The sequence below is a fragment of the Ambystoma mexicanum genome, chromosome 3q (assembly GCF_040938575.1).
Source record: "Ambystoma mexicanum isolate Mex_15411 chromosome 3q, UKY_AmexF1_1, whole genome shotgun sequence".
NCBI lineage: Eukaryota > Metazoa > Chordata > Amphibia > Caudata > Ambystomatidae > Ambystoma > Ambystoma mexicanum.
Genome location: NC_090926.1, coordinates 1,284,886,432 through 1,284,898,463, shown reverse-complemented (window position 1 = coordinate 1,284,898,463; position 12,032 = coordinate 1,284,886,432). Strand labels below are relative to the sequence as shown.

Below are 12,032 nucleotides of genomic sequence, written 5' to 3'. Positions count from 1 at the left end.
CGTTTGTAGTCTCCAGGTTCAGACTCAGTGGGTTCACTGTAGAAGAGGCCATCTTCCCAGTGCAACCTATACTTCCCAGGCTCTTGCCCATCAGCTTGAGAAGCTGCCTGGTGGCGGAGACCTTCCAGAGTTGGACATTCTCTTTGCCCCTTACGAAAAGCTGCCCTGCTAGGCCCACCTTCTGCCAGTAAAGACTGCAGCTCAGGATGGTCCTCAGGGTCCAAATCTCCAATAAGGTTGGGGCCTCCTTCTAGCTCTTCCTCAGAGTCTAGCTCAACCACACAGGGTTGTACCTCCCTCTCAGCCTCAGCTGGAGGTGGAGTTACAGGTGTAACTTTGGACAACCTAGGGGAAGTCCTTGTTGGAAGCACTGGAGTGCTTGCTGCTGGCTTTTTCCTAGGAGTCTTGGGTTGCCCCTTTGCTCCTGATCTGGTAGTTACTGCAGTAAGTTGCTCCAGTGGTAGAGGAGTGATTTCTGTCATCATCTCCTGAGATAACCCTCTCAGGGTTTTCTCCCTTGCAGGTTTTGTGAGTTCCTGGAACCTTTTGCTAGGAGGTCTGGGGGTATGAGATACAACTCCAAGAGCTTTGAGGTCATTACCCAACAGAACCCTACCTGGCACTTCACATTGTACACTGACAGGTATTTTTACAGCCATATCATTGCATTGGATGAGAACTGGTAACTGGGGACACATCTGCACAGGCCCACCAGCTAACTTGGTGAGGCATTTGGGTGCCTTAGCAACATCCTCTGCCTTGAAAAATGATTCATCCACCACAGTTATGCTGGCTCCAGTGTCCCTAATGGCCGGAGTCTCCTGACCATTCACCTGGACACTGTCCTTATAATACTCTTTAGTATTATCTGGGATAGAGTTATAGACATCTAAATTCTGTTGCTCCCACAACCCCAGAGAGACTAAAGAAACACTAGCTGAGACTCCAGTGGGTTCATCAGCTAGTAATAGAAAGTTTCCACTTGCCATTTGTACTTCCTCTTCTGGAGCGAAGGCTAAGGAGGCAAGCTGGACCCCTGAAGGTTTACCCTTACATCTGGGATCTCCTTTCACATGGTCAGTAGCCTTACAAACAAAGCATGAGCCAAAGGCTCGCTGGAATGGAGGCTTGTTCTGACCTCCTTCTGGTCTGGGACCAGAAGGTACACTAGCCTGATTTGGTTTCCCTTGTGGCTTACCCTTATAGTTTTGTTTGGGGCCCTCTTTGGAATTTGTAGTATTAGAATTCTCTTTGGAGTCCTTTTTAGACTGTTTCTCCCCATCCTTCTTCTGAGTTACCCCAGAATCCTTGTGAGTGGCCCTGTTGGCAACCCACAAGTCAGCAGCCTTAGCTAGTTTCCGGGAATCCAATTCCTTGGAATCAGCCAAGTGTTGTCTGAGCTCAGGAGAGCAGGCATCATAAATAGTCTCCAACATAAACAAATTCTTCATACCTTCATAAGTGTTCACCTTGTAACCCTTAATCCATCCCTCTAAGTTTTTCAAACATTCACTCACCCAGGTAGCCCAAGGGGTACCATCATGCTTTTTGAGGTTCCTAAACCTCTTAAGATACTGGGAAGGGGTCTTCCCAAACCTAGCTATCAAAGCTAGTTTTACACATTCATAGTCCTTCCTATCCTCCTCCCCCATCTCCATCACCACATCAGTTGCAACAGGGGGAAGCCTAGAGAACAACCAGGTGAGTAAGTCATTTCCTGTGATGTTCTGGAGCCCATGATTATATTCAAACAGCGACAACCAATCCAACACATCCAACTTAGGCTCATACATACCAACCAATTCTTTAGGCATCCGGGGTCTTTTAGGACTGGAACTTCTAGAGGAGCCAGAGAGAGAAACATTCTCAACAGATAATTTCTTCATTTCTAAGTCATACTTGAGCTCCATTTCCCTTAGCCTTAGTTCTTTGTCAGTTTGAGCATTAAGTTTCTTATACTCCAATTCTAGCTTCATTTTCTCCAGTTCAAAGTACTGAGGACTAAATGTGGGACCTGGTAAAGGTCCAGTAGGCACAGCAGGTAGAGCAGGCAGAGGCCTAGGGGGGACAGTTACAACAGCCTCACCCTCCTCTTCTGACTCTTCCTCAGAATCATCAACATTTTGCTCCATGTTAACTTCAACACTGTCATCTACAGTTGCTGGAGTGGTAGGTTCCTCTGAACCATCACCCAGACTTTGGTTAGCTAACAATCTTTCAATCAGCTCCATTTTCTTGCCCTTAGTCAGGAGATCCTTATGTTTACAGAGCACTCTTAAACAATCAGCAGTTTTGGCTGCAAGGGACTCTTGACTATAGCTTTCTATAACTGACATGTTAGAGGTTTTACCTTTTCAGTGCTAAGCTTTGTGGTTAGTTGCACTAAGGTATCTAAAGCACAATAAAATGTATACTCAATACAAATCCCACCGCTGTACACCAGTGTTAGGCAGAAACCTGTGCAGTTCCCTTGGGGAACACTGCAAAAGATTTAAGACTACAGGTAGAGCAGTAAACCCCTTTGGTAGCAGTCTGTACCACCCAGATTTACCTGGTAGCTGTGGCTGAGCAGTCAGACTTCTCTCAAGAAGAGTTAGGCAGTATGCAAAGTATACACAATATGTACTCAGACACAATAACACAAGCAAACACTGACCAGAGCTTGGTTTCAAAAGTATATAGTTATTTATTTAAAATACACATAAGTTAAAAACACTCTAGCAAAATATAGTAAAAACACTTCAAACACAGTTATAATGAAAGCAGTTCCAACCCTTACTCCTACCTAGACAACTCTAAGTTAACACCACATAATTAAAACAGAGGTGAGCGCTTAACGTTAGATGACACTCTAGTAGGTTCAAGAAAGGGGTAAAAAGGAACAGGAATGGGTTAAACACACCACTCTAAGGTCCAGAACACTTGCAATAGACTCACAGAAGCACAAAGTCACAGGTGAGCAAAAGTCACTAGGCAGGGCCCACTCTTAGAGTAGTCGGAGCGAAAATGTGCCCAAGATCACACTGTTATTAAGGATTCAAAGTCTTGCAAAGAGTTAGAAAGAGTTTAGAGTGGCTTAGAAAGTTTAGCCAGGGTGTCCCAGGCACTCCCAGGTTCGAAAGCCGGGGGCTAAATCTACCCCGTACAGTCGGTGGCAAGGGAAGCCAGGCGGAACACGGTACCTTAAGCGGAAAGGGTCCTCCAGCGGTGGCAGTTGTTCCAGGCAGTGGCAGCAAGGCTCGACGTCGGTCAGGGGAGAAGAAGTTCTCGCTGAAGAGCAGAAGAAGAAGGTCGTTGCACTGCCCGGGAAGAAACCAGCCGCGGAGTCCTCCGGTTGAAGGGTTGTACCGACTTTCGTGGTTTGGGGTAAAAGTGGTGGGGTTCCGGTTGCCGGGGTGCTTGGCACTGGCAAGGCGGCCACGAGATACCTCGAGAAGCGAAAAGAAGGCGAAAACTGGTTGTCCCCACCAGTCAAGGGAAGGAGCCACTCCGTTAAGAGTTCTCCTCGGTCGTCGGGAAAAGTGGTGAGACGGTTCAGCAGGGCTCCACCGGGTGGTGTCGTCGAAGCAGGTCGGCTCAGCTCTTCCCTCGTCGGATTCTTGGTCCTGTGGCGACTTCTGAAGTTCCAGTCCCCAAAGCCCTGCTTTTATGCAGCAAACCCCCATTCACCCAGCCTAGCTGTCACTCAAACATGCTAAGTGGTGAGCCGGCCGGCTCACCACTTGGGCCAATCAGGACGGAGTGCGACTTGAGTTACCTAGGTAACTCAGTCCAGGGTGCCTAAACCCCCCTCCACCCCTCCTAAGTACCCCAGACAGAGTGGCACCACTTTGGAGGGCTTCTGTGGAGAAGCCCGCCAAAAGTGGAACAAAGGGCTCCACTTTGGGTCAGAGTTACAGAGGCGAACACCAACGCCATTTTAGAATCAAGTTTTGGCAAAAAGTCCCAACCGGAGTTATAAAAATAAATATATAAACCGGTGGTATGTTTAAGGCTACCGTAAATAAATAATTAAATGTGTTAGCCTAAAACAATGGGAAATCCCATAGGAAAATATTCGCGGTCGAATATAAAACGTAGTTTCCACTGCCACCAGCCAAAACTCGATCAGGGGGGACGGAGACGTGCCCCCTCGACTAACAGACCCTGGGGCAATCGAATTGCCCCAGCCAGTACGTCCACAATATGATGGTTTGTACTGGTTCTGTTCAGGATTCAAGACTAGCAAAGTCTTTGGTGACTTTACATGCCCTGGGAGACAGTAGTCAGTCCCAGGGTATGGAGTCTATGCTGGGGAGTCCCTAGGACACCCCTGGGTCACGGCACAGAGGGTGCTGTGTAACCCACATCACAAAAATACATGAGGCCCTATGGAGTAAAAGACCCCATAGCCCATTCAACACAAGGTTTGTCCAAGATAACACAGTTCAACATGTCCAAGAGTGAGGGTAAAAGAGTCTCACTCTTGGCAGGAGAAAAAATTAAACCCCAGAAATCCAGCAAAGCTGCTGGGGGACTCACTAGGGAGGGAAATTCAGCCTAAACAGAGAATTCTCCCTAACAACATGTGAGGTACCGTTTTCATCGGGACACCTGTGGGAACGCGGGACGGTAGGCCATGTGTTGTGGGGGGCGTGTTTCGATGGGTGCGGCGAGCGAAATGTGCGGAAAAAGCGTTTTTTTCCCCACATTTCCGACTTTGCAGGGCTGTCTGGGTAAAAAAATCTGGGGCGATGGGCGCAAATCACACCTCTGCGGATTCCCACGGGTGTCCTCTTTTCGAAAATGCATGGGGTTCCCTGTTTTCCTCGGTGGCTTGGACACCCGAGGCCCATATCTGTAAGTTGCGCCGGTCGGCAGAATGTCTGAGATTTCCCTCTGACAACAGACTTGGGGTTACTTGTGTTTTAGGCTTTCCCCTTGGCGGCCAGGTAGGTGCACCCACACATGTGAGGTACCGTTTTCATCGGGACACCTGTGGGAACGCGGGACGGTAGGCCATGTGTTGTGGGGGGCGCGTTTCGATGGGTGCGGCGAGCGAAATGTGCGGAAAAAGCGTTTTTTTCCCCACATTTCCGACTTTGCAGGGCTGTCTGGGTAAAAAATCTGGGGCGATGGGCGCAAATCACACCTCTGCGGATTCCCACGGGTGTCCTCTTTTCGAAAATGCATGGGGTTCCCTGTTTTCCTCGGTGGCTTGGACACCCGAGGCCCACATCTGTAAGTTGCGCCGGTCGGCAGAATGTCTGAGATTTCCCTCTGACAACAGACTTGGGGTTACATGTGTTTTAGGCTTTCCCCTTGGCGGCCAGGTAGGTGCACCCACACATGTGAGGTACCGTTTTCATCGGGACACCTGTGGGAACGCGGGACGGTAGGCCATGTGTTGTGGGGGGCGTGTGTCGATGGGTGCGGCGAGCGAAATGTGCGGAAAAAGCGTTTTTTTCCCCACATTTCCGACTCTGCAGGGCTGTCTGGGTAAAAAAATCTGGGGCGATGGGCGCAAATCACACCTCTGCGGATTCCCACGGGTGTCCTCTTTTCGAAAATGCATGGGGTTCCCTGTTTTCCTCGGTGGCTTGGACACCCGAGGCCCATATCTGTAAGTTGCGCCGGTCGGCAGAATGTCTGAGATTTCCCTCTGACAACAGACTTGGGGTTACTTGTGTTTTAGGCTTTCCCCTTGGCGGCCAGGTAGGTGCACCCACACATGTGAGGTACCGTTTTCATCGGGACACCTGTGGGAACGCGGGACGGTAGGCCATGTGTTGTGGGGGGCGCGTTTCGATGGGTGCGGCGAGCGAAATGTGCGGAAAAAGCGTTTTTTTCCCCACATTTCCGACTTTGCAGGGCTGTCTGGGTAAAAAAATCTGGGGCGATGGGCGCAAATCACACCTCTGCGGATTCCCACGGGTGTCCTCTTTTCGAAAATGCATGGGGTTCCCTGTTTTCCTCGGTGGCTTGGACACCCGAGGCCCATATCTGTAAGTTGCGCCGGTCGGCAGAATGTCTGAGATTTCCCTCTGACAACAGACTTGGGGTTACTTGTGTTTTAGGCTTTCCCCTTGGCGGCCAGGTAGGTGCACCCACACATGTGAGGTACCGTTTTCATCGGGACACCTGTGGGAACGCGGGACGGTAGGCCATGTGTTGTGGGGGGCGTGTTTCGATGGGTGCGGCGAGCGAAATGTGCGGAAAAGGCGTTTTTTTCCCCACATTTCCGACTTTGCAGGGCTGTCTGGGTAAAAAAATCTGGGACGATGGGCGCAAATCATACCTCTGCGGATTCCCACGGGTGTCCTCTTTTCGAAAATGCATGGGGTTGCCTGTTTTCCTCGGTGGCTTGGACACCCGAGGCCCATATCTGTAAGTTGCGCCGGTCGGCAGAATGTCTGAGATTTCCCTCTGACAACAGACTTGGGGTTACTTGTGTTTTAGGCTTTCCCCTTGGCGGCCAGGTAGGTGCACCCACACATGTGAGGTACCGTTTTCATCGGGACACCTGTGGGAACGCGGGACGGTAGGCCATGTGTTCTGGGGGGCGTGTTTCGATGGGTGCGGCGAGCGAAATGTGCGGAAAAAGCGTTTTTTTCCCCACATTTCCGACTTTGCAGGGCTGTCTGGGTAAAAAAATCTGGGGCGATGGGCGCAAATCACACCTCTGCGGATTCCCACGGGTGTCCTCTTTTCGAAAATGCATGGGGTTCCCTGTTTTGCTCGGTGGCTTGGACACCCGAGGCCCATATCTGTAAGTTGCGCCGGTCGGCAGAATGTCGGAGATTTCCCTCTGACAACAGACTTGGGGTTACTTGTGTTTTAGGCTTTCCCCTTGGCGGCCAGGTAGGTGCACCCACACATGTGAGGTACCGTTTTCATCGGGACACCTGTGGGAACGCGGGACGGTAGGCCATGTGTTGTGGGGGGCGTGTTTCGATGGGTGTGGCGAGCGAAATGTGCGGAAAAAGCGTTTTTTCCCCACATTTCCGACTTTGCAGGGCTGTCTGGGTAAAAAAAATCTGGGGCGATGGGCGCAAATCACACCTCTGCGGATTCCCATGGGTGTCCTCTTTTCGAAAATGCATGGGGTTCCCTGTTTTCCTCGGTGGCTTGGACACCCGAGGCCCATATCTGTAAGTTGCGCCGGTCGGCAGAATGGACAACAGACTTGGGGTTACTTGTGTTTTAGGCTTTCCCCTTGGCGGCCAGGTAGGTGCACCCACACATGTGAGGTACCGTTTTCATCGGGACACCTGTGGGAACGCGGGACGGTAGGCCATGTGTTGTGGGGGGCGTGTTTCGATGGGTGCGGCGAGCGAAATGTGCGGAAAAAGCGTTTTTTTCCCCACATTTCCGTCTTTGCAGGGCTGTCTGGGTAAAAAAATCTGGGGCGATGGGCGCAAATCACACCTCTGCGGATTCCCACGGGTGTCCTCTTTTCGGAAATGCATGGGGTTCCCTGTTTTCCTCGGTGGCTTGGACACCCGAGGCCCATATCTGTAAGTTGCGCCGGCCGGCAGAATGTCGGAGATTTCCCTCTGACAACAGACTTGGGGTTACTTGTGTTTTAGGCTTTCCCCTTGGCGGCCAGGTAGGTGCACCCACACATGTGAGGTACCGTTTTCATCGGGACACCTGTGGGAACGCGGGACGGTAGGCCATGTGTTGTGGGGGGCGTGTTTCGATGGGTGCGGCGAGCGAAATGTGCGGAAAAAGCGTTTTTTTCCCCACATTTCCGACTTTGCAGGGCTGTCTGGGTAAAAAAAATCTGGGGCGATGGGCGCAAATCACACCTCTGCGGATTCCCATGGGTGTCCTCTTTTCGAAAATGCATGGGGTTCCCTGTTTTCCTCGGTGGCTTGGACACCCGAGGCCCATATCTGTAAGTTGCGCCGGTCGGCAGAATGTCTGAGATTTCCCTCTGACAACAGACTTGGGGTTACTTGTGTTTTAGGCTTTCCCCTTGGCGGCCAGGTAGGTGCACCCACACATGTGAGGTACCGTTTTCATCGGGACACCTGTGGGAACGCGGGACGGTAGGCCATGTGTTGTGGTGGGCGTGTTTCGATGGGTGCGGTGAGCGAAATGTGCGGAAAAAGCGTTTTTTTCCCCACATTTCCGACTTTGCAGGGCTGTCTGGGTAAAAAAATCTGGGGCGATGGGCGCAAATCACACCTCTGCGGATTCCCACGGGTGTCCTCTTTTCGAAAATGCATGGGGTTCCCTGTTTTCCTCGGTGGCTTGGACACCCGAGGCCCATATCTGTAAGTTACGCCGGTCGGCAGAATGTCTGAGATTTCCCTCTGACAACAGACTTGGGGTTACTTGTGTTTTAGGCTTTCCCCTTGGCGGCCAGGTAGGTGCACCCACACATGTGAGGTACCGTTTTCATCGGGACACCTTTGGGAACGCGGGACGGTAGGCCATGTGTTGTGGGGGGTGTGTTTCGATGGGTGCGGCGAGCGAAATGTGCGGAAAAAGCGTTTTTTTCCCCACATTTCCGAATTTGCAGGGCTGTCTGGGTAAAAAAATCTGGGGCGATGGGCGCAAATCACACCTCTGCGGATTCCCACGGGTGTCCTCTTTTCGAAAATGCATGGGGTTCCCTGTTTTCCTCGGTGGCTTCGACACCCGAGGCCCATATCTGTAAGTTGCGCCGGTCGGCAGAATGGACAACAGACTTGGGGTTACTTGTGTTTTAGGCTTTCCCCTTGGCGGCCAGGTAGGTGCACCCACACATGTGAGGTACCGTTTTCATCGGGACACCTGTGGGAACGCGGGACGGTAGGCCATGTGTTGTGGGGGGCGTGTTTCGATGGGTGCGGCGAGCGAAATGTGCGGAAAAAGCATTTTTTTCCCCACATTTCCGACTTTGCAGGGCTGTCTGGGTAAAAAAATCTGGGGCGATGGGCGCAAATCACACCTCTGCGGATTCCCACGGGTGTCCTCTTTTCGAAACTGCATGGGGTTCCCTGTTTTCCTCGGTGGCTTGGACACCCGAGGCCCATATCTGTAAGTTGCGCCGGTCGGCAGAATGTCGGAGATTTCCCTCTGACAACAGACTTGGGGTTACTTGTGTTTTAGGCTTTCCCCTTGGCGGCCAGGTAGGTGCACCCACACATGTGAGGTACCGTTTTCATCGGGACACCTGTGGGAACGCGGGACGGTAGGCCATGTGTTGTGGGGGGCGCGTTTCGATGGGTGCGGCGAGCGAAATGTGCGGAAAAAGCGTTTTTTTCCCCACATTTCCGACTTTGCAGGGCTGTCTGGGTAAAAAAATCTGGGGCGATGGGCGCAAATCACACCTCTGCGGATTCCCACGGGTGTCCTCTTTTCGAAAATGCATGGGGTTCCCTGTTTTCCTCGGTGGCTTGGACACCCGAGGCCCATATCTGTAAGTTGCGCCGGTCGGCAGAATGTCTGAGATTTCCCTCTGACAACAGACTTGGGGTTACTTGTGTTTTAGGCTTTCCCCTTGGCGGCCAGGTAGGTGCACCCACACATGTGAGGTACCGTTTTCATCGGGACACCTGTGGGAACGCGGGACGGTAGGCCATGTGTTGTGGGGGGCGTGTTTCGATGGGTGCGGCGAGCGAAATGTGCGGAAAAGGCATTTTTTTCCCCACATTTCCGACTTTGCAGGGCTGTCTGGGTAAAAAAATCTGGGACGATGGGCGCAAATCACACCTCTGCGGATTCCCACGGGTGTCCTCTTTTCGAAAATGCATGGGGTTGCCTGTTTTCCTCGGTGGCTTGGACACCCGAGGCCCATATCTGTAAGTTGCGCCGGTCGGCAGAATGTCTGAGATTTCCCTCTGACAACAGACTTGGGGTTACTTGTGTTTTAGGCTTTCCCCTTGGCGGCCAGGTAGGTGCACCCACACATGTGAGGTACCGTTTTCATCGGGACACCTGTGGGAACGCGGGACGGTAGGCCATGTGTTCTGGGGGGCGTGTTTCGATGGGTGCGGCGAGCGAAATGTGCGGAAAAAGCGTTTTTTTCCCCACATTTCCGACTTTGCAGGGCTGTCTGGGTAAAAAAATCTGGGGCGATGGGCGCAAATCACACCTCTGCGGATTCCCACGGGTGTCCTCTTTTCGAAAATGCATGGGGTTCCCTGTTTTGCTCGGTGGCTTGGACACCCGAGGCCCATATCTGTAAGTTGCGCCGGTCGGCAGAATGTCGGAGATTTCCCTCTGACAACAGACTTGGGGTTACTTGTGTTTTAGGCTTTCCCCTTGGCGGCCAGGTAGGTGCACCCACACATGTGAGGTACCGTTTTCATCGGGACACCTGTGGGAACGCGGGACGGTAGGCCATGTGTTGTGGGGGGCGTGTTTCGATGGGTGCGGCGAGCGAAATGTGCGGAAAAAGCGTTTTTTTCCCCACATTTCCGACTTTGCAGGGCTGTCTGGGTAAAAAAATTTGGGGCGATGGGCGCAAATCACACCTCCGCGGATTCCCACAGGTGTCCTCTTTTCGAAAATGCATGGGGTTCCCTGTTTTCCTCGGTGGCTTGGACACCCGAGGCCCATATCTGTAAGTTGCGCCGGTCGGCAGAATGGACAACAAACTTGGGGTTACTTGTGTTTTAGGCTTTCCCCTTGGCGGCCAGGTAGGTGCACCCACACATGTGAGGTACCGTTTTCATCGGGACACCTGTGGGAACGCGGGACGGTAGGCCATGTGTTGTGGGGGGCGTGTTTCGATGGGTGCGGCGAGCGAAATGTGCGGAAAAAGCGTTTTTTTCCCCACATTTCCGTCTTTGCAGGGCTGTCTGGGTAAAAAAATCTGGGGCGATGGGCGCAAATCACACCTCTGCGGATTCCCACGGGTGTCCTCTTTTCGAAAATGCATGGGGTTCCCTGTTTTCCTCGGTGGCTTGGACACCCGAGGCCCATATCTGTAAGTTGCGCCGGTCGGCAGAATGTCGGAGATTTCCCTCTGACAACAGACTTGGGGTTACTTGTGTTTTAGGCTTTCCCCTTGGCGGCCAGGTAGGTGCACCCACACATGTGAGGTACCGTTTTCATCGGGACACCTGTGGGAACGCGGGACGGTAGGCCATGTGTTGTGGGGGGCGTGTTTCGATGGGTGCGGCGAGCGAAATGTGCGGAAAAAGCGTTTTTTTCCCCACATTTCCGACTTTGCAGGGCTGTCTGGGTAAAAAAAATCTGGGGCGATGGGCGCAAATCACACCTCTGCGGATTCCCATGGGAGTCCTCTTTTCGAAAATGCATGGGGTTCCCTGTTTTCCTCGGTGGCTTGGACACCCGAGGCCCATATCTGTAAGTTGCGCCGGTCGGCAGAATGTCTGAGATTTCCCTCTGACAACAGACTTGGGGTTACTTGTGTTTTAGGCTTTCCCCTTGGCGGCCAGGTAGGTGCACCCACACATGTGAGGTACCGTTTTCATCGGGACACCTGTGGGAACGCGGGACGGTAGGCCATGTGTTGTGGTGGGCGTGTTTCGATGGGTGCGGTGAGCGAAATGTGCGGAAAAAGCGTTTTTTTCCCCACATTTCCGACTTTGCAGGGCTGTCTGGGTAAAAAAATCTGGGGCGATGGGCGCAAATCACACCTCTGCGGATTCCCACGGGTGTCCTCTTTTCGAAAATGCATGGGGTTCCCTGTTTTCCTCGGTGGCTTGGACACCCGAGGCCCATATCTGTAAGTTACGCCGGTCGGCAGAATGTCTGAGATTTCCCTCTGACAACAGACTTGGGGTTACTTGTGTTTTAGGCTTTCCCCTTGGCGGCCAGGTAGGTGCACCCACACATGTGAGGTACCGTTTTCATCGGGACACCTGTGGGAACGCGGGACAGTAGGCCATGTGTTGTGGGGGGTGTGTTTCGATGGGTGCGGCGAGCGAAATGTGCGGAAAAAGCGTTTTTTTCCCCACATTTCCGACTTTGCAGGGCTGTCTGGGTAAAAAAATCTGGGGCGATGGGCGCAAATCACACCTCTGCGGATTCCCACGGGTGTCCTCTTTTCGAAAATGCATGGGGTTCCCTGTTTTCCTCGGTGGCTTCGA

At 52.3% G+C, this 12,032-nt stretch overlaps 1 protein-coding gene across 3 annotated transcripts in view; it reads right to left on the bottom strand.

Moving 5' to 3' along the window:
- The window catches only part of LOC138447885 (chromobox protein homolog 1-like), a 397,667-nt gene that overhangs the window by 42,879 nt on the left and 342,756 nt on the right, over window positions 1-12,032 (bottom strand). The window contains exon 3 of one of the 3 annotated variants that reach the window (XR_011259967.1): window positions 1,700-1,839. The exons of the other annotated variants lie outside the window; for them this stretch is intronic. The gene's annotated coding sequence lies outside the window, so the exon portion shown is untranslated. Of the gene's footprint in view, window positions 1-1,699; window positions 1,840-12,032 lie in introns of those variants that run through there. 3 annotated transcript variants of the gene reach the window in all.